Genomic DNA, 20,617 nt, shown 5'->3' with positions numbered 1-20,617 from the left:
AGGTGGGGCTGCGACGTATGTGTTGATCTTCCGAGGTCGGGCATGACCCAGGCAAGTGTGTCCGACCAAAGGGGATCGGGCATGTTGGAAAATGTGGTGCACCCCTGCAGGGAAGTTTATCTATTCGAATAGCCGTGTCCCTCGGTAAAAGGACAACCCGGAGTTGTACCTTGACCTTATGACAACTAGGATCGGATACTTAATAAAACACACCCTTTCAAGTGCCAGATACAATCCGGTGATCGCTCTTTCACAAGGCAACGAGGGAAGGATCTCCGGGTAGGATTATGCTATACGATGATACTTGGTGAACTTACCATCTACTCTCTTCTATATGCTTCAAGATGGAGGCTGCCAGAATCGTAGTCTTCAATAGGACTAGCTATCCCCCTCTTGTTCTGGCATTCTGCAGTTCAGTCCATAGATACTACCCACTTCATTGATACCAATGCATATGTAGTGTAGATCCTTGCTTGCGAGTACTTTGGATGAGTACTCACAACTTCTTTCCTACTTTTTCCCCTTTTCCCGGTTACTGCGATCATATGATGGAGTCCAGGAGCCAGAGGATCCCGAGGATGTTTGTACATGGAGTTCGACTTTGAGGAGTAGTTAGGAGGTCCCAGGCAGGAGGCCTTGCCTTTTCGATCATTGCTACTTTTGTGCTATCCTTCTTAAGGCAAACTTGTTTAACTTATGTCTGTACTCAGATATTATTGCTTCCGCTGACTCTTGTGTATTCGAGCTTATGTATTCGAGCCCTCGAGGCCCCTGGCTTGTAATATAAAGTTTGTATTATTTTAATTTGTGTCTAGAGTTGTGTTGTGATATCTTCCCGTGAGTCCTTGATCTTGATCGTACACATTTGCGTGTATGATTAGTGTACGGCCAAATCGGGGGCGTCACAATTATCTAGGAGTTTAGTAGCTTCTCCTAATGTGATTTCCATAAAAGTGCCTTCCGCAGCCGAATTTAAAAGATTTCTAGAAGCTAAATTCAATCCAGCATAAAAAATTTGTATGATCATCCATGAGTAGGGCAATTACGTATCATTAATTTCATCCTCTCCCAAGCTTGTGCAACATGCTCATGATCAAGTTGCTTAAAATTCATAATATCATTTCTAAGAGAGATGATCTTAGTGGGAGGAAAATACTTAGAGATAAAAGCATCTTTGCACTTATTCCATGAATCAATACTATTTTTAGGCAAAGATGAAAATCAAGTTTTAGCACGATCTCTAAGCGAAAATGGAAATAGCTTCAATTTAACAATATCATTATCCACATCTTTCTTCTTTTGCATATCACACAAATCAACAAAGCTGTTTAGATGGGTAGTGGCATCTTCACTAGGAAGGCCAAAAAACGGATTTTTCATAACAAGGTTCAGCAAAGCAGTATTAATTTCCCAAAATTCGGCATCGGTAAGAGGATCAATCGGAGTGCTAAGAAAATCATTGTTGTTGGTATTGGAAAAATCACACAATTTAGTATTGTCTTGAGCCATCGTGACAAACAATCCAACACATAAGCACACAAGAAGCAAGCAAAAAGAGGCGAATGGAAAAGAGGGCGAATAAACGGCAAGGGTGAAGTGGGGGAGAGAAAAATGAGAGGCAAATGGCAAATAATGTAATGCGAGGGATAAGAGTTTGTGATGGGTACTTGGTATGTCTTGACTTGTGTGTAGATCTCCCCGGCAACGGCACCAGAAATGGCTTGTTGACGGGAGATCAAATCTTGACTTGACTTGGTGCAACCTCCCCGACAACGGTGCCAGAAATCCTACTTGCTACCTCTTGAGCATGCGTTGGTTTTTCCTTGAATAGAAAAGGGTGATGCAGCAAAGTAGCGTACGTATTTCCCTCAGTTTTTTAGAACCAAGGTATCAATCCAGTAGGAGGTAACACGCAAGTCCCTAGTACCTGCACAAACAAACAAGAACCTCGCAACAACGCGATAAAGGTCCCTTCACGGTCACTTACGAAAGTAAGATCTGATAGAGATAATAAGATAAATATTTTTGATATTTTTATTGTACAGATTGGAAAATGAAGATTGCAAAATAAACAATTATAGAAATAGAAAATTGATAGGAAAATAATATGATGGAAGATAGACCCGGGGGCCATAGGTTTCACTAGTGGCTTCTCTCAAGATAGCAAATTCTACGATGGGTGAACAAATTACTGTCGAGCAATTGATAGAAAAGCGCATAGTTATGAGAATATCTAGGCATGATGATGTATATAGGCATCACGTCCGCGACAAGTAGACCGAAACGATTCTGCATCCACACATCGACCGCTATCCAGCATGCATCTAGAGTATTAAGTTCATAAGAACAGAGTAACACATTAGGCAAGATGACATGATGTAGAGGGATAAACTCAAGCAATATGATATAAACCCCATCTTTTTATCCTCGATGGCAACAATACAATATGTGCCTTGCTGCCCCTGTTGTCACTGGGAAAGGACACCACAAGATTCAACCCAAAGCTAAACACTTCTCCCATTGCAAGAAAGATCAATCTAGTAGGCCAAACCAAACGGATAATTCGAAGAGACTTGCAAAGATATTAATTCATACATAAAAGAATTTAGAGAAGAATCAAATATTATTCATAGATAATCTTGATCATAAACCCACAATTCATCGGATCTCGACAAACACATCACAAAAAGAATTACATCGAATAGATCTCCAAGAGAATCAAGGAGAACTTTGTATTGATATCCAAAGAGAGAGAAGAAGCTATCTAGCTAATAACTATGGACCCGAAGGTCTGCGGTAAACTACTCACACATCATCGGAGAGGCTATGGTGTTGATGTACAAGCCCTCCGTGATCGATTCCGCCTCCGGCGGAGCGCCGGAAAAGGCCCCAAGATGGGATCTCATGGGTATAGAAGGTTGCGGCGGTGGAAATAGGGTTTTGTGGTGCTCCTGGATGTTTTCAGGGTATATGGGTATATATAGGTGTAGGATCGAAAGTATGTCTAGAGGGGGTGATTAGACTACTTGACCAAATAAAAATCTAGCCTTTTCCAATTTTAATTCTTGGCAGATTTCAGCAACTTAGCACAAGTCAAGCAATCAACCTACACATGCAATTCTAAGAGTATAGCAGCGGAAAGTAAAACAATTGCATATGAAGGTAAAGGGAGGATTTGGAGTGTGCAAACGCAATTGGACACACGAAGATTTTTGGCGGGGTTCCGATAGGTGGTGCTGTCATACATCCACGTTGATGGAGACTTCAACCCACGAAGGGTAGCGGTTGCACGAGTCCACGGAGGGCTCCACCCATGAAGGGTCCACGAAGAAGCAACCTTGTCTATCCCACCATGGTCGTCGCCCACGAAGGACTTGCCTCACTAGGGTAGATCTTCACGAAGTAGGCGATCTCCTTGCCCTTACAAACTCCTTGGTTCAACTCCACAATCTTGACGGAGGCTCCCAAGTGACACCTAACCAATCTAGGAGACACCACTCTCCAAGAGGTAACAAATGGTGTGTTGATGATGAACTCCTTGCTCTTGTGCTTCAAATGATAGTCTCCCCAACACTCAACTCTCTCTCATAGGATTTGGATTTGGTGAAAAGATGATTTGAGTGGAAAGCAACTTGGGGAAGGCTAGACATCAAGATTTATGTGGTTGGAGTGGAATATCTTGACCTCAACACAGGTGTAGGTGGTTCTCTCTCAGAAAATGTATGTTGGAAGTGTAGGCATGTTCTAATGGCTCTCTCCTTAAATGAAGAGTGGGTGGAGGGGTATAAATAGCCTCCACACAAAATCTAACCGTTACACACAAATCACCAAACTCGGTGGGACCAAATCATGACACTCGGTCAAAACCAATTTAGTTCAAAATGTGAACGTTAGGATTCTCAGTGGCACTGACATGTCAACTCGGTGGGACCGATTTCGTTAGGGTTAGGGCATAACGTAATCTCGGTGAGACCGATTACACAAACTCGGTGAGACCGATTTTGGTAATGGACTAACAGAGAGTTGGTCAGGCAAACTCGGTGGGACCGATTCGATCATCTCGGTTGGACCGAAGTGTTACGAAAGGGAAACAGAGAGTTTACATTGCAATATGGTGGGACCGATCGCTCATCTCGGTTTGACCGAAATGTTACGAAGGGAAACAGAGAGATTACAATCCCATCTCGGTGAGACCGAGATCCCTATCGGTGAGACCGAAAAGACTAGGGTTTCTGGCAGTGGCTATGTCAACTGAACTCGGTGGCGCCGGATAGAAAATTTCGGTGGGGCCGAGTTTGAATTTTGGTTTGGGACATATGTGGATGTGAGAAAGTAGTTGAGGGTTTTGGAGCATATCACTAAGCACTTTCAGCAAGCAAGCCATTAGGCAACACCTCATCCCCTCTTAATAGTATTGGCTTTTCCTATGGACTCAATGTGATCTTGGATCACTTAATATGAAAAGATGTAGAGTCCTGAGCTTTGAGCTTTGAGCCAATTCTTTGTCCTTCGCATTTTGAGGGGTCCACTTTTCTCATCCATGCCATGCCAATCATTGAGCTTTCCTGAAATGTTTATCTTGAAATAGCATTAGCTCAATGAACTATATGTTGTTAGGAATTACCAAAACCACCCAGGGATAGTTGCACTTTCAATCTCCCCCTTTTTGGTAATTGATGACAACATATGGATTAAAGCTTCGACAAATGATAATTAAGGTTGAAAAGACATCGTCGCTTTGAGAAGTATATGATAAGAAAGAGCTCCCTCTAAATTTGTGCATTATTTAAAATTTGCTTTTTTTAATGCAAATGCACAATCGATTAGGATCATGAGTTACTCTTCCATGTCACATACATCTTGGTGGAGCACTCAAAATGATAGAGATTAAAAGCATGCACTCATCACCAAGCAAGTGAATGATCATATAAGGAATGTAAAGGATAGCATCATTCAACCAAACATTAATGTAGCATATGATCAACCACATGATCAACAAGTATCTCACAAGGACATAAAGTATCTCACACAAGCACTCAATAAATAAGTTCAACCAAAATAGCAAGAGAGATAAAAAGAACAACACTCTATCTCGAAGCCTATGATCTATACATTTTTCTCCCCTTTGGCAACAAGTTACCAAAAAGTTCAAAAATGCATAGTGCTAAATGATGTCTACTACACAACCTTCTTCATGTAGACGTTGTTGGGCCTCCAAGTGCAGAGGTTTGTAGGACAGTAGCAAATTTCCCTCAAGTGGATGACCTAAGGTTTATCAATCCGTAGGAGGCGTAGGATGAAGATGATCTCTCTCAAGCAACCCTGCAACCAAATAACAAAGAGTCTCTTGTGTCCCCAACACACCCAATACAATCGTAAATTGTATAGGTGCACTAGTTCGGCGAAGAGATGGTGATACAAGTGCAATATGGATGGTAGATAATGGTATTTGTAATCTGAAATTATAAAAACAGCAAGGTAACTAATGATAAAAGTGAGCGTAAACGGTATTGCAATGCGTTGAAACAAGGCCTAGGGTTCATACTTTCGCTAGTGTAAGTCCTCTCAACAATACTAACATAATTGTATCATAAAACTATCCCTCAACATGCAACAAAGAGTCACTCCAAAGTCACTAATAGCAGAGAACAAACGAAGAGATTATGGTAGGGTACGAAACCACCTCAAAGTTATTCTTTCCAATCAATCCGTTGGGCTATTCCTATAAGTGTCACAAACAGCCCTAGAGTTCATACTAGAATAACACCTTAAGACACAAATCAACCAAAACCCTAATGTCACCTAGATACTCCAATGTCACCTCAAGTATCCGTGGGCATGATTATACGATATGCATCACACAATCTCAATTCATCTATTCAACCAACACATAGAACCTCAAAGAGTGCCCCGAAGTTTCTACCGGGGAATCATGACGAAAATGTGTGCCAACCCCTATGCACAGGCTCATGGGCGGAACCCGCAAGTTGGTCACCAAAACATACATCAAGTGGCACGTGGTATCCCATTGTCACCACAGATATCCACGGCAAGACATACATCAAGTGTTCTCAAATCTTTAAAGACTCAATCCGATAAGATTACTTCAAAGGGGAAACTCAATTCATTACAAGAGAGAAGAGGGGGAGGAGAAACATAAGATCCAACTATAATAGCAAAGCTCGCGATACATCAAGATCGTGCCAAATCAAGAACACGAGAGAGAGAGAGAGAGAGAGATCAAACACATAGCTACTGGTACATACCCTCAGCCCTGAGGGAGAACTACTCCCTCCTCGTCATGGAGAGCACCGGGATGATGAAGATGGCCACCGGAGAGGGATTGCCCCCTCCGGCAGGGTGCCGGAACGGGTCTAGATTGGTTTTTGGTGGCTACGGAGGCTTCTGGCGGCGGAACTCCCGATCTATCTTTCGTTCTGGAAGTTTAGGGTATATGGAGATATATAGGTAGAAGAAGCACGTCAGAGGAGCCATGGGGGCCCCACGATGCAGGGGGCGCGCCCTAGGGGGGTGGGCGCGCCCCCCACCCTCGTGGGCAACTCCCGTATCTTCTGACGTGGGGTCCAAGTCCATCAGGTGTGTTTCCTTCCAAAAATAACTTCTCTAGTTGATTTCGTTCCGTTTTGACTCCGTCTGATATTCCTTTTCTTCAAAACACTGAAATAGGCATAAAACAGCAAATCTGGGCTTGGCCTCCGGTCAATAGGTTAGTCCCGAAAATAATATAAAAGTGGATAATAAAGCCCAATATTTCCCAAAACAGTAGATAATATAGCATGGAGCAATCAAAAAATATAGATACGTTGGAGACGTATCACTAAACGACTCTCAGACTTGATCTTCGGGAGGTGGTGTAGAGAGAACTCCAAGGGGGCACTGGAGTTGTGGCTGCGGGTGCTGACACTGAAGCTCGAGTATTTTTCACAGGCACTGCATCAGACCTTGGACCTCGTGGCACTGTCTTGAAAGCATCAGTAGTGGACTTGCCCTTGTTCTCCTCTTCTTCCTCATGTAGCTGCTCAACTGCAGTTTGGATCTCAGTTACCTTGATATCCAGATCATAGAACTTCTGCTCAACAATCCTCTCCAAGCTCTCGTAGTTCTGAGTCAGGGTGGCCAAGCCCTTCTCAATCCTCTGTGTAGCTTGAATCAGATATCCAAGATGATCTTGTTTTGTCTTCAAGAAGGCCTGAGATGCCTCTTCCACACTTGGCATCCTTGCAGCTTTCTCTGCCCTTGCCTTCTCTCTCTTCTCATGTGCTTGAGCTGAAGATGGTTCATTTTCATCCATCACCACGGTGTTGTCTTCAAAATCAGGGTATATGGGAAGGTGATCCTTATCCAAAAGATATGTTCATGTGCCCATATTTGAGTTGATGAGCTCCTGAATTTGTTGGGCATACCCACAACTTCTCTTCTGGTCAGTAGCAGTCCTCTTGATTGTCTCAACAATCAAACTCATGACCTTGAACTTCTGTGGGGCATCAAATATGTGCAACAAGTTTATAGCATGTCCTCTGATCATCTTGTGACCACCTGACTTGGATAGCAGTGTGTGCCTCAGAATCTAGTTTATGGTAGGCAGACCAGACAACAAGTAGTGGACAGATCTAAACTTTTTTGTATCCAAAGCAGCATCTGGAATCTCTTTATACATGTTGGCCATTGTGTTGTGGTCTTTCTTCTTCTCAGCATATACATCCAAGTCATCCTCACTTTCTTTTGGGGCATTGATCAACTGAGCCCATTCATCAACATACGACTGGTACCTGGTACCCTCAGACATCCAAACGATCTTCCCATCCTAATAGAAATGGGTAGTGGAGTAGAACTGCATGATCAGCTCATCATTCCACTTGGTGAGATTTTGTGCAACGAATTCATGAACTCCACATGCTTTAAAACTGTCATACACTCCATGATAGTGATCTTCATTCTTCTGGATGTACTCCCAGCCTACCCATTTCATGTCACACACAATGGGTTTCTTGTCAAGTAACACTATCTCATAGAAGTCCTGTTGTTCCTTAGTGTGAAACCTGTAGTCCACAACAGTTCTTCTCCTGATAGCATATGGATTAGACTCTCCCCATAGTCTCAATCCTGCATCCTTCCTAATTTTCATGTTTTCTGCAACTGGATGTGCATCATTGTGGTCAGGGATCTTGGGTTTCAGCTTCCTTAGCACTTAAGTTTCATCTTCTTCAGCAGCTTCATGCACTGGGGCCTTGTCCTTTTCTTCAGCAGAAATGTTTCTAGTGCTTCTCTTGGGCTTCTAAGCTGGAGCAGCTGCCTTGGGAGTAGCTTTGGGCATAGATGGAGCAGCCCCTGATCTGATTGCATCTCCCATGAGCTTTGAGTTTTGGGTGCTGGTGCAGCATCATCTTCCTCTTCATCATCATCTCTCATAATTGATGATCTGCCAAGCACTCTGGCAGTGGTCTTCTTGACCCTTTCCTTCCTTTTCTTGCCTTCTCCAACTGCCTCTTCAGATGGCTTGGAGGTTTCAGCAGTGGATGCTCTGGCCTTAGACATGGGACTCTCTTTGCTGGTGCCTTCTTATGCATTCCTGGCTTGACTGTAGCAGCTGAGCCATACTCCTTTTTTAGCACCTTTTTCTTAGAGCTGACTTCTTCCTCAACAGCCACATAATCCTCATCCTCAGAATCTGAGGTCTTCTTTCTTGTGCTGGTGGCTGCCTTTGGAAAGTTACTTGGTGTGCTCCGGCTGCCATCATCAGATGAACTGGAGGGACTAGTGCCCTCACTAAGTTGAACCTGCTCCTCAGACTTGTTCTGGCTATCACTTTGGTCAGACATCATGCAGGCAAACTGTCAGCAGACCCTGTGAATAGATTATAGATGAGGTAGAGTAGATGAGCATCACAAAGTACATGAGTTTTGCAAAACAATTGACTCAAAAACTTAGTTTTACTTCTTCACAGAAAGCATTTCGGATCTACCAATTTGTAAAGTCGGTGATACCGAAGCAGTTTTTGGAACTTAAACTAGTGAACTCGGTCAGACCGAGTCACAGTTCAGTGGCACCGAGACTACTAGGGTTTCACAGAGAATTGAACTCGGTCACACCGATTTTTCCATCACACCGATTTGCAATTTTCGGTCAGACCGAAAACGTGTGTCCAATGGCCTAAGCCAAATCGGTGAGACCGATTTCTACAACTCGGTCGGTCCAAGATGAATTCGGCGGAGACCTAACCTGAAAACCAATCTATGGGATGTTTTCACTTGACAGGATGATTTCATTCGTGGCAAGAATCATGGCATAGAAATGTGCTAAGAATCAGAGTTATGGATTAGCACAAAGATCAAGTTCGTACCCTAGTTCGGCGGCGAACTTGCTACGGCGGCAACTGCGGGGCAGATATCCGTTGACGGCGGTGGAGACCAGCGGCGGGAGGTAGCTGGTGACGAGAGGATGACTCGAAGACCCGAAGTGGCAGAGTAGGTTATGCGTGGGCGAAGGGGTTTCGGAAAAATTTCCAAATTTTGGTCCGTCGGTATATATAACCTGACCCTGTTGGTGTGACCGAGTGGAACAACTCGGTGGCACCGAGATGCAAAACTGCAGGCAGTTACTGCAACTCGGTGTGACCGAAAGGTTCTAATCGGTTGCACCGAGATTGAAAACCTAGATCAACTAAGTGATCTCAGTAGGACCGAAAAGGATGAATCGGTCAGACCGAGATACACAAAGAGGTTTTGGAAGTTTAAGTCTATGACGAATCGGGAACTCCGAGTGCTCCTCACATGGAGTGGTTCGAATCTAACTTGTTCAAACTTTGTGATGTAGCATGAATAGAGTTTGAGACGAGAAAAGCATAGATAGCTAGTGGGAGTTCTTAGGCATTCTTGTCCATCCATTTGGCAAAAGAGAAAAAGGCCAAACAATCAAAGCAACAAATGGATGTCCTCGAATGGGTAAAGTGTGCAACCAACATTCTCACACAATAAGATGGCAAAAGAAATATGTGACAAAGCATGCACAAGCACTCTAGCATATATCAAGCAATTGGCGATGACTAGGTCATCTATATATGAGTATATTGACTTAGGAGTCAAATGAGAACATTTGATCGTAGGTCATACTCATCGTTTAAGCGCAAGTGGCGATGCCACTTTTACATAAAGCATTGTTGTGTTCACACCATTAGAGTTGCTTTAACTCAATTGATTAGAGTAAAGCTCCCCCTAGATGTGATAACCCCCCTAAGAGGGATTAACTAACCTTGGGTTTTGTCGATGATGACTTCATGTAGGTGTTGAAGATGTGGATGCTCAATGTTTATGTACATCGCTCGGAGCAATCCTTTGGAGTGAGTTGCGCTTTCAATACCTACATGGGTTAGTCCCACAAGGAGCACACAAGGATATCCATAGACACAGAGTGATGTGTACACAAGATGATGTCCATGGAAGCATTACGTTACCTTGCCCCTTGTCTTACCGACAAGAGGGTTTGTGACTCCTTGAACTAGTGCAAGATATGGAAGTTGTTTGCACTTGTCCTCGCCAAAATGATATGAGTGAAGTATGTTGGCGGAGTCACCCTCAAGAATTCTCTAGTTCTTCTTCTTCGTGATCCACACCATCTTGATGGGAATCCTTGGAGTTGTAGTCGTACTTGATGGAGTAGAACTTGATGTGGTCTTGGGAACCCACTTAACCAAGGCTTTGGGTGCTTCTTCAAATGCATCAATCTCCTCTTGAAGCTTGTCCTTGCCTTTTTCCTTGTGGTCTTATTGTGGAAGATCATCTTGAGATTGTGTTCCTTTGAAAGAAGTAGGATCATACTTCTCTTGTTGAGGAACAAACTTCGTCTTGGGGTATTGATCGTCTTCCCACTCAACTCCATTGGCATTGAACTTTCGTTCAAAACCAACACCTTGATTATTCCGATGTCTTCCTTGCTTGCATACAATTTCCTCAAATTGCTTACTTCCGGCAAGGCTCTTGTAAACACCTTTCTCTATAATTCCCTTCAATAAGCTATTTTCTTGCTCAAGTGTAACTTGGCTAAGAGAATCATTAGTGGAATCAAGAGAGCTACTAGAAGCAACAACATTGGATTTAGCATGATTGTTGTTACTACTAGATGAAGAATCTTTCTTGTTCTTGTTACTAGATTTAACTTGTGGCATGTAAGTAGACAAGAGTAAACGCTTGGCAATGTAAGAAGAACTTTTCTTGCGAAGATCATCATTGATTGCCTTTAAAAACTCATGTTCTTGCTCAAGATTGAGCTTTTCAAAGTGTAGCTTGTCATGAGTCTTTAAAAGTTCTCGATGATCTTCCAAGGTAGTTTCATGAGCTAACTTAAGAGTGTTTAGCTCTTTAGTTAGATGCTCAATCTCCTTCTTATCATCGTCATTCGTTTTATCTTGATTATCATGATTAATAGCAAGCTCATCATAGTTTTCATAACTAGAGTTGTCAACAAGTAAATCATCATCTCCTAGCAAATCATCTTCATCACTATTGAAATCAACATACTCGGGGTGTGTTACCTTTGGACCTTTAGCCATGAAGCATCTCCCAATTCCTTCATTTGGTGAGTCAAATATGTCGAAGGAGTTGGTTGTCACAAGTGCTAGTCCGGCAACGCCTTCATCTTGAGTATATTCGGAGTCGGAGTGATAACTTCCTTCGGAGTGATCATCGGAGTCGGAACCGGATACCCATTCACCAACATGAGCTTGATGTCTTCTTTTTGTGTAGCTCCTTGATGCCTTGTCCTTCCTTTCCAAGTCCTTGCTTCTCCGAGAGGGTCTTCGTTCATAACGATCATCTCTACTCCTTCTTTCTCGTGATGGTGATTCTTCTCTTCTACTTCTTCTTTTGTAGGGAGAATCTTCTCTTCTTTGTAGGGATCCGTACACTCATTGGAATAGTGTTCGGGTCTTCCACTATTGTAGCAATTGCGCTCATGACTAGAAGATCTTTTGTCATTGTAGGACCTTGACTTGGAACTTCTTTCCTTGCTTCTACTCTTGTAGAACTTGTTGAAGTTCTTCACCATTAGACTCAATTCTTCATTGAAGGTTTTCTTCTCACTTGATGATGTGGGAGCATCACACGAGGCTTTGTAAGCACCACTTGACTTGTTGTGAAGCTCTTCCTTATCCTTGAGTGACATCTCATGAGCAACAATTCTTCCAATAACTTCCGTTGGCTTGAGATCTTTGTAATTGGGCATCATTTGGATCAATGTGCACACGGTATCATATTTTCCATCCAAGGCTCTTAGGATCTTCTTGATGATGAATCTATCGGTCATCTCTTCACTTCCTAAGCCAGCAATCTCATTTGTGATGAGAGCAAGCCTAGAGTACATTTCAGCGGCGCCTCCACCATCCTTCATTTTGAACTTGTCAAGCTGACTTTGAAGCACGTCCAATTTGGATTCCTTGACAGATTCGGTACCTTCATGCATATCAATCAAAGTATCCCAAATTTCCTTTGCATTCTCAAGACGATTGATTTTGTTGAATTCTTCGGGGCATAATTCGTTGAAGAGAATATCACAAGCTTGAGCATTGTATTGTAGCATCTTCAACTCTTCCGCGGTAGCTTCACGGTTTGGTTCTCTCCCATCGAAGATTTCACCTTGCAATCCAATACACAAAATAGCCCAAACGGCGGGGTTATGTCCAAGAATATGCATTTTCATCTTATGCCTCCAACTAGCAAAATTTGTACCATCAGACTAAGGACCTCTATGGTGGTAATTTCCCTCGCTAGACGCCATACTCTCCTAGGTTGTGAAACCAAGGCTATGACCACCAAAAGCTATGGAAATCAAAGAAAATGGAGACCAAAGCTCTGGTACCACTTGTAGGATCGAAAGTATGTCTAGAGAGGGGTGATTAGACTACTTGACCAAATAAAAATCTAGCCTTTTCCCAATTTTAATTCTTGGCATATTTTAGCAACTTAGCACAAGTCAAGCAATCAACCTACACATGTAATTCTAAGAGTATAGCAGCGGAAAGTAAAACAATTGCATATGAAGGTAAAGGGGGGGTTTGGAGCGTGCACACGCAATTGGAGACACGGAGATTTTTGGCGTGGTTCCGATAGGTGGTGCTATCGTACATCCACGTTGATGGACACTTCAACCCACGAAGGGTAACGGTTGCGCGAGTCCACGGAGGGCTCCACCCACGAAGGATCCACGAAGAAGCAACCTTGTCTATCCCACCATGGTCGTCGCCCACGAAGGACTTGCCTCACTCGGGTAGATCTTCATGAAGTAGGCGATCTCCTTACCCTTACAAACTCCTTGGTTCAACTCCACAATCTTGATGGAGGCTCCCAAGTGACATCTAACCAATCTAGGAGACACCACTCTCCAAGAGGTAACAAATGGTGTGTTGATTATGAACTCCTTGCTCTTGTGCTTCAAATGATAGTATCCCCAACACTCACCTCTCTCTCACAGGATTTGGATTTGCTGGAAAGATGATTTGAGTGGAAAGAAACTTGGGGAAGGCTAGAGATCAAGATTTATGTGGTTGGAGTGGAATATCTTAACCTCAACACAAGTGTAAGTGGTTCTCTCTCAGAAAACGTATGTTGGAAGTGTAGGCATGTTCTGATGGATCTCTCCTTAAATGAAGAGGGGGTGGAGGTGTATAAATAGACTCCACACAAAATCTAACCATTACACACAAATCACCAAATTCGGTGGGACCGAATCATGAAACTCGGTCAGACCGATTTAGTTCAAAATGTGAACGCTAGGATTCTCGGTGGGACCGACATGTCAACTCGGTGGGACCGATTTCGTTAGGGTTAGGGCATAACGTAATCTCGGTGAGACCTATCACACAAACTCGGCGAGACCGATTTTGGTAATGGACTAACAGAGAGTTGTTCAGGCAAACTCGGTGGGACCGATTCGCTCATCTTGGTTGGACCGAAGTGTTATGAAAGGGAAATAGAGAGTTTGCATTGCAATCTCGGTGGGACCAATCGCTCATCTCGGTTTGACCGAAATGTTTACGAAGGGAAACAGAGAGATTACAATCCCATCTCGGTGAGACCGAGATCCCTATCGGTGAGACCGAAAATACTAGGGTTTCTGGCAGTGGCTATGTCAACTGAACTCGGTGGCGCCAGATAGAAAATTTCGGTGGGGCCGAGTTTTACTTTTGGTTTGGGACATATGTGGATGTGAGAAAGCAGTTGAGTGTTTTGGAGCATATAACTAAGCACTTTGAGCAAGAAATCCATTAGGCAACACCTCATCTCCTCTTAATAGTATTGGCTTTTCCTGTGGACTCAATGTGATCTTGGATCACTTAAAATGAAAAGATGTAGAGTCCTGAGCTTTGAGCTTTGAGCCAATTCTTTATCCTTAGCATTTTGAGGGGTCCACTTTTCTCATCCATGCCATGCCAATCATTGAGCTTTCCTGAAATGTTTATCTTGAAATAGCATTAGCTCAATGAACTATATGTTGTTAGGAATTACCAAAACCACCTAGGGATAGTTGCACTTTCAATAGGACGAAGAAGTAGGTCGGTGGAGCTGCGAGGGGCCCACGAGGGTGGGGGCGCGTCCTCCTGCCTCGTGGCCTCCTCGCTTCTTTCTTGATGTCCACTCCAAGTCTCTTGGATCACGTTTATTACAAAAATAACTCTCCCGAAGGTTTCATTCTGTTTGGATTCCGTTTGATATTCCTTTTCTGCGAAACACTGAAATAGGCAAAAAAACAACAATTTGCACTCGGCCTTTGGTTAGTAGGTTAGTCCCAAAAATAATAAAAAAGGTATATTAAAGCCCATTAAACATCCAAAACAGATAATATAATAGCATGGAACAATCAAAAATTATAGATACGTTGGAGATGTATCAGGCACCACCCATTCCCCCAAGCTTCCCTAACACAACGCCAAAAAAATGAGTTGAGGCACATAAAAAAAGAGATACAGTTCATGTCCTCATCATTGCAAATATGTCCTAGAGGCAATAATAAAGTTATTATTATCATATTTCTTGTTCTTGATAAATGTTTATTCTCAATGCTATAATTGTATTGACTCAAAACTGAAATACAAGAGTGTGGATACATAAACAAACACCATGTCCCTAATGAGGCACTACTAGACTAGCTTGTTGATTAAAGATGATTAAGATTTCCTGATCATAGACATGATGTGTCATTTAATAATGGGATCGCATCATTAGAAGATTGATGTGATAGACAGAACCAATCATAAACTTATCATATGATCGTGTCACTTAGTTTAATTGCTACAACTTTCTTCATGTCAATTATCTGTTCTTAGACCATGAGATCATGCCACTCCCTAATACCAGCAGAATACTTTATAGGTATCTAAGATCACTTCGTAATTGGGTGATCATAAAGTGCTCTTCAATTATCTCGGAAAGTATTTGTTGGAATGCATGGATCGAGACTGGGATTTGTCACTCCGTGTGACGGAGAGATATCTCTAGGCCCTCTCGGCAATACAACATCATGAATAGCTTGAAAGCATGTGACTGGTGTTTAGTCATGGGGATATTATATTACGGAACAAGTAAAGAGAATTGCTGGTAACGAGATTGAACTAGGTATGGTGATATCGATGATCAAATCTCGGGCAAATAACATATCGTCGGACAAAGGGAATTGTATACGGGATTGTCTGAATCCTCGACATCGTGGTTCAAACCAATAAAGATCTTCGTTGAATAAGTGGGAGTCATTATGGGCATCCAGGTCCCGCTATTGGTTATTGATCGGAGAGGTGTCGCAGTCATGTCTACATGTTCTCGAACCCGTAGAGTCACACACTTAATGTTCGGTAATGCTAGGGTAGTATTGGGATATTCATAATGGCAAGACCGAATATTTTTCGGACACTCGGATGAGATCTAGGACATCACGAAGAGCTCTGGAATGGTCCGAAGGTAAAGATTTATATATGAAAAGTGGTTTTCAGTGTTCTGAAAAGGTTCAGGAATTTACCGGTAGTGTATCGGGAGGTTCCGAAAGGTTCCGGTGGTCCACCAGAGGGGCCCACTTGTCCCGGAGGCCTGCATGGACTTATGGGGGCCCCTATCCTACATAGATCAGGCGCACCAGCCCCCCAAGGCCCATGCGGCTAGGGGTTGGGGAAACCCTAAAGGGGAGGGGCACCTCCACTTGGATTGGGGGGAAAGCCTCCCCCTGGCTGCCCCACTCCTTGGAGGAGGGGCTAGGGATGGCCGGCCACCTCCCACACCTCTATAAATAGAGGGGAGATGTAGGGGAGGCTCATCCCTTTGTTGGCCACTTCCCCCTCTCTTCCTCTCCATCTCCTCCTCTGGTACGCGCTTGGCGAAGCCCTGCCGGATTTGCTGCCACCATCATCACCATGCCGCCATGCTGGCCTAGATCCCATCTATCTCTCCCCCTCACCTGCTAGATGAAGAAGGAGGAGACGTCATCGAGCCTTATGCGTGCGCATCTCGGAGGTGCCGCTCATGCGGTGCTGGATCGGATTGGATCACGAAGGGAGTATGACTACGCCAACCAATTTGATTATAAAGTTAACGCTTTCAGGTACAAGGGTATGTAGACACACTCCCCTCTCGTTACTATCATCTCCTAGGTTAGATCTTGGGTGAAACCATAGGAATTGTTTTCCATGAAATGTTCCCCATCAGTGGCATCATGAGCTAGGCCTATGCGAAGATGTTATGCACAAGTAGAACAAAAATTGGTTATGGGCGTTGATGTTCAGATTGCTTACCTCCTTTGTTATTTTGGATTTGAAAGTATTGTGGAATGAAGCGGCCCGGACCAACTTTACTTGTCGACACGCAAGAGACCAGTTCCGTGACTAACATGAAACTTGTATTGTGTCTGTCTCTCCCACTTTAATTGAGTCTAATTTGACAACAGTGGTCCCTGTAGAAGGTTAAAACGCAACTTGTATATCACTATTGTGGCTTCGCGTAGCTAAGAACGGTTCTTACACGTTGCCCCTAGAAGCAACGTAAAATTTGCAATAACAAATTTGAGGACGTCTAACTTGTTTTTGCGGGGCATGTGATGTTATATGGTATGTCCAAGATGTGATTTGATATATGTGATGTATGAGATGATCATGTTTTGTAATAGTTCATGGCTTGCATGTCGATGAGTACGGCAACCAGCAGGAGCCATTGGGTTGTCTTAATATTATTGTATGACATGCATGTCAATCACTAAACGCCATGTAATTGCTTTACTTCATCAGTATGAGTTAGCAATAGTTGTAGAAGCAATAGTTGATGGAGACAACTACATGACGGCACCTTGAAGATGATGAAGATTATGGTGTCATGCCGGTAATGATGGAGATTATGCTGACGCTTTGGAGATGGAGATAAAAAGCATAAGAAGAAAATGGTCATATCATGTCACATATTGCTTCCATGTGACGTTTGTCTTTAATGCATCTTATTTTGCTTAGAACGAAGGTAGCATTATAAGATGATCACTCCACTTAATATCAAGATAAAAGTGTTCTCCTTTAGTATGCACTGTTGTGAAAGTTCGTCATTTTGAAGCACCTCGTGATGATTGAATGTGATAGACTCTACATTCACATGCATGCAATGAGTGCATACTTTGGGGATGTAAATTATTGAACACAATAGCAAATGGGATGTATGATGTTTGCCACATATTTGGAGGTTGACTTGTGGGCCTACTAAATTAACTTTTGTCAACTTATAATGAACAAACAATTCTAGCGTCAGTGGCCGTTGGATGTCAATCCAACGACCATGATGCTTCTTCAATCTCTGATCTGTTTACTCCAGCCATCCAAATCAGCGTCAGCGGGACCGCCTGCTCCTGCCTCCCATGTCTGGTTGTGCGCCTATGCAGGCCTCAACGCCCCATCCTACTCCCACCGCTGGCCAGGCCATCCCTCTACTCACCCACACCTATTATTCTACGGCGATGGTAGCCTCACACCACAGCTGAACCAGTAAGTCAACCCTTGTACTCCCCCCCCCCGCGTGGTCATTCACTGTCGCGTCTTCCTCGGCTCGGGTCATTCCCTTCCTAGGCCTCTCCGTCGTCCACCGCGTTGGTGCTCTCGGCGCGGCATGGTCAACTTGGTCAACAAACGACAGCCATCGGAAGAGGGATGTACGTGGAGAGGCTGACAGTAGGGACCCACATGCTCCATGACCATACGCAAGCAAGTGCCTCATTATTACGCAAAAAAATGATTCCTCCTTGTGACAGCTGGGACCCAAAAGCTACATCTTCGCATGCAAGGAAGTGCTTCCTTATTACACGAGAAAAAATATCTCCCCCCCCCCTAACAGCTGGGACCCAACAACTATATCTTCGCACGCAAGGAGGCTGACATGTGGACCAATAGGTCGAAGCCTAGTCAAGGCGTTGTCAACTTAGTCAACAAATGATTCGGACATATGTAGTTGTTGGATGTACATCCAATGGCCGACATGCATCTTCAATCCCTCGTCTTCTTCCTCCAACGCTCTCGAGACCTCCTTCTCCCGCCTTTGGTGGCCAGCGGCGTTGCTCCGCACCCTCGCTAAGAAGCGCTACCCCACCACCGGTCAGGACATCCCTCCACCCTCCTGTTATTCTCTGCCGACTGCAGCCCCAGGCCGCACCCGAACCAGTCAACGCTCGTACGTCCTACTCATCTCCATCTATGACTCCATTACCGCATCTTCCCCATCTTTGGACCGTTCCTGTCCAGGGCCTCGCCCTCGTCCACCACCTTGTTGTGTTTGGTGTGACATGGTCAACAAACGAGAGTCGTAGGAATAGGACTGTACATGGAGAAATTGATAGTGGGGACGCACAGGTGATGGACGCACGCATGCAACTACATTCTTATTACAGAGAAAAATGATTCCTCCCCATAACAGCTGGGATCCACTAGTTACATCTTCGCACGCAAGGAAGTGAGTCCTTATTACGCGAAAAAATTGAATCCTCCCCATAACAGCTGGGACTCAACAGATATATCTTCTCATGGAAGGAAGTGTCTCCTTATTACGAGAAAAAATGATTCCTCTCCCTGACAGCTAGGACCCACCAACTACATCTTTGCACGCAACAAAGTGCCTCCTTATTACGCAAAAAAATTGAATCCTCCACATGACAGCTGGTACCCACCAGCTATATCTTTGCACGGAAGGTAGTGCCTCCTTATTTCCCCTGCCAGTTGGGACCCACAAGGTCAAAGCGTACGTAGCGTTATCTATCTGGTCACAAACATGTACGCACATACTGATCGAACGGTCTCATGAACCATGGCTGTGTAAGGAGCGACACATGTCGTACACTATATAAAAAAGACACATCACTGACATTATGGCCCGAACGAAAACTTTTTCTTTCATGGTTATGATACTTCTATGACGATAATTATGATAAAAATACGTATAATCATAGATGCGGTGGACTTCTACTTTTATGACTAAAAATTATGACAGAAAATGAGATTTTTGTCATGGGAGGGCCAGAGACGCACCTGGATGACATTCTTCGGGCCGTCCATGACGTAAAAAATCATGGTAGAAATGAGGGCGAGGAAATTCTCGGGGAGTTCCCAGTTACAGTGGGTGGTCAGGGCCGAGCGATGCAGTATAGTTTGCGCGTTTCCCTCATACGCGCTTGTGTGGGAGGCGTTACCCGAGCAAGGCGTTCGCTTACTGAACCCGAGCGATCACACTATAGCTACGTACTAAAGCCGATCGATCCCTTCGCTGCTAACTAAATCCGAGCGATTCCTTCGTTGTTGTTGTTAAATGAACCCGAGCGATCAATCGCTGTTGCATGCTGCTTACCGAAGCCGATTGATCGAGCCACTCGTGCGAGACGTAGCTAGCCAGTTGGGCTGCCTCTCGATGAACAATGCCCGTGGCTACCGCACGCCCAAAACTTATAACGAGTCGAGATGTGGTGACTCGACCTAGGCATTTGGTTGGTTGTGGATGAACTGTTCCCGGTGGGGGTTGGTTGAATAGGACCCTAACCAAGCGTAGACGGTTGCCGCTGGATAAATAGGGCCCCAAGGAGGCCGCCACACCCCAGCCGATTGGGTGGATGAGCAGAACCCCGTGAAGGCTGGATGAACAGTAGCCGGTGAAGGCTGGGTGAATAGTAGACGATGGATGAACAGTAGCTCGTGGAAGCTGGACGAAGTCGATGGTGGATGAACAGTAGCCCGTGGAGTCCTGTTTTGCGATAAGCCACAATCTCCCGATGTATAGGACCCCGTTTTGACCGTAGGCGCTCGAAGAGAAGTCCATTTCCTCCGTTTTACTATACACCGGACCCTTCCCGACGAATAGGACCCCGTTTCGACCATTGATGGTCGAAGAAAACTCCGTTTTCTTGGTTTTGCGGTCCGCCAGACCCTGAGTCGATGAGCAAGACCCCATTTTGGCTGTTCCGTCCAGGCTGGTTGGCTGTCGATGAACAGGACGCGTTCTGACCCATCGATGAACACAATGTTGTTTCCTCCGTTCTGACACAACCGGTTGGCTGCCAATGAAGACGACACCTTCGTTGTACGCGTTCGAGACCATGCTTGTATGTATCT

The sequence above is a fragment of the Triticum urartu genome, chromosome 6 (genome assembly GCF_003073215.2).
Source record: "Triticum urartu cultivar G1812 chromosome 6, Tu2.1, whole genome shotgun sequence".
In the NCBI taxonomy this organism is placed as follows: Eukaryota; Viridiplantae; Streptophyta; class Magnoliopsida; order Poales; family Poaceae; genus Triticum; species Triticum urartu.
Note: the sequence above shows the minus strand (reverse complement) of the source record.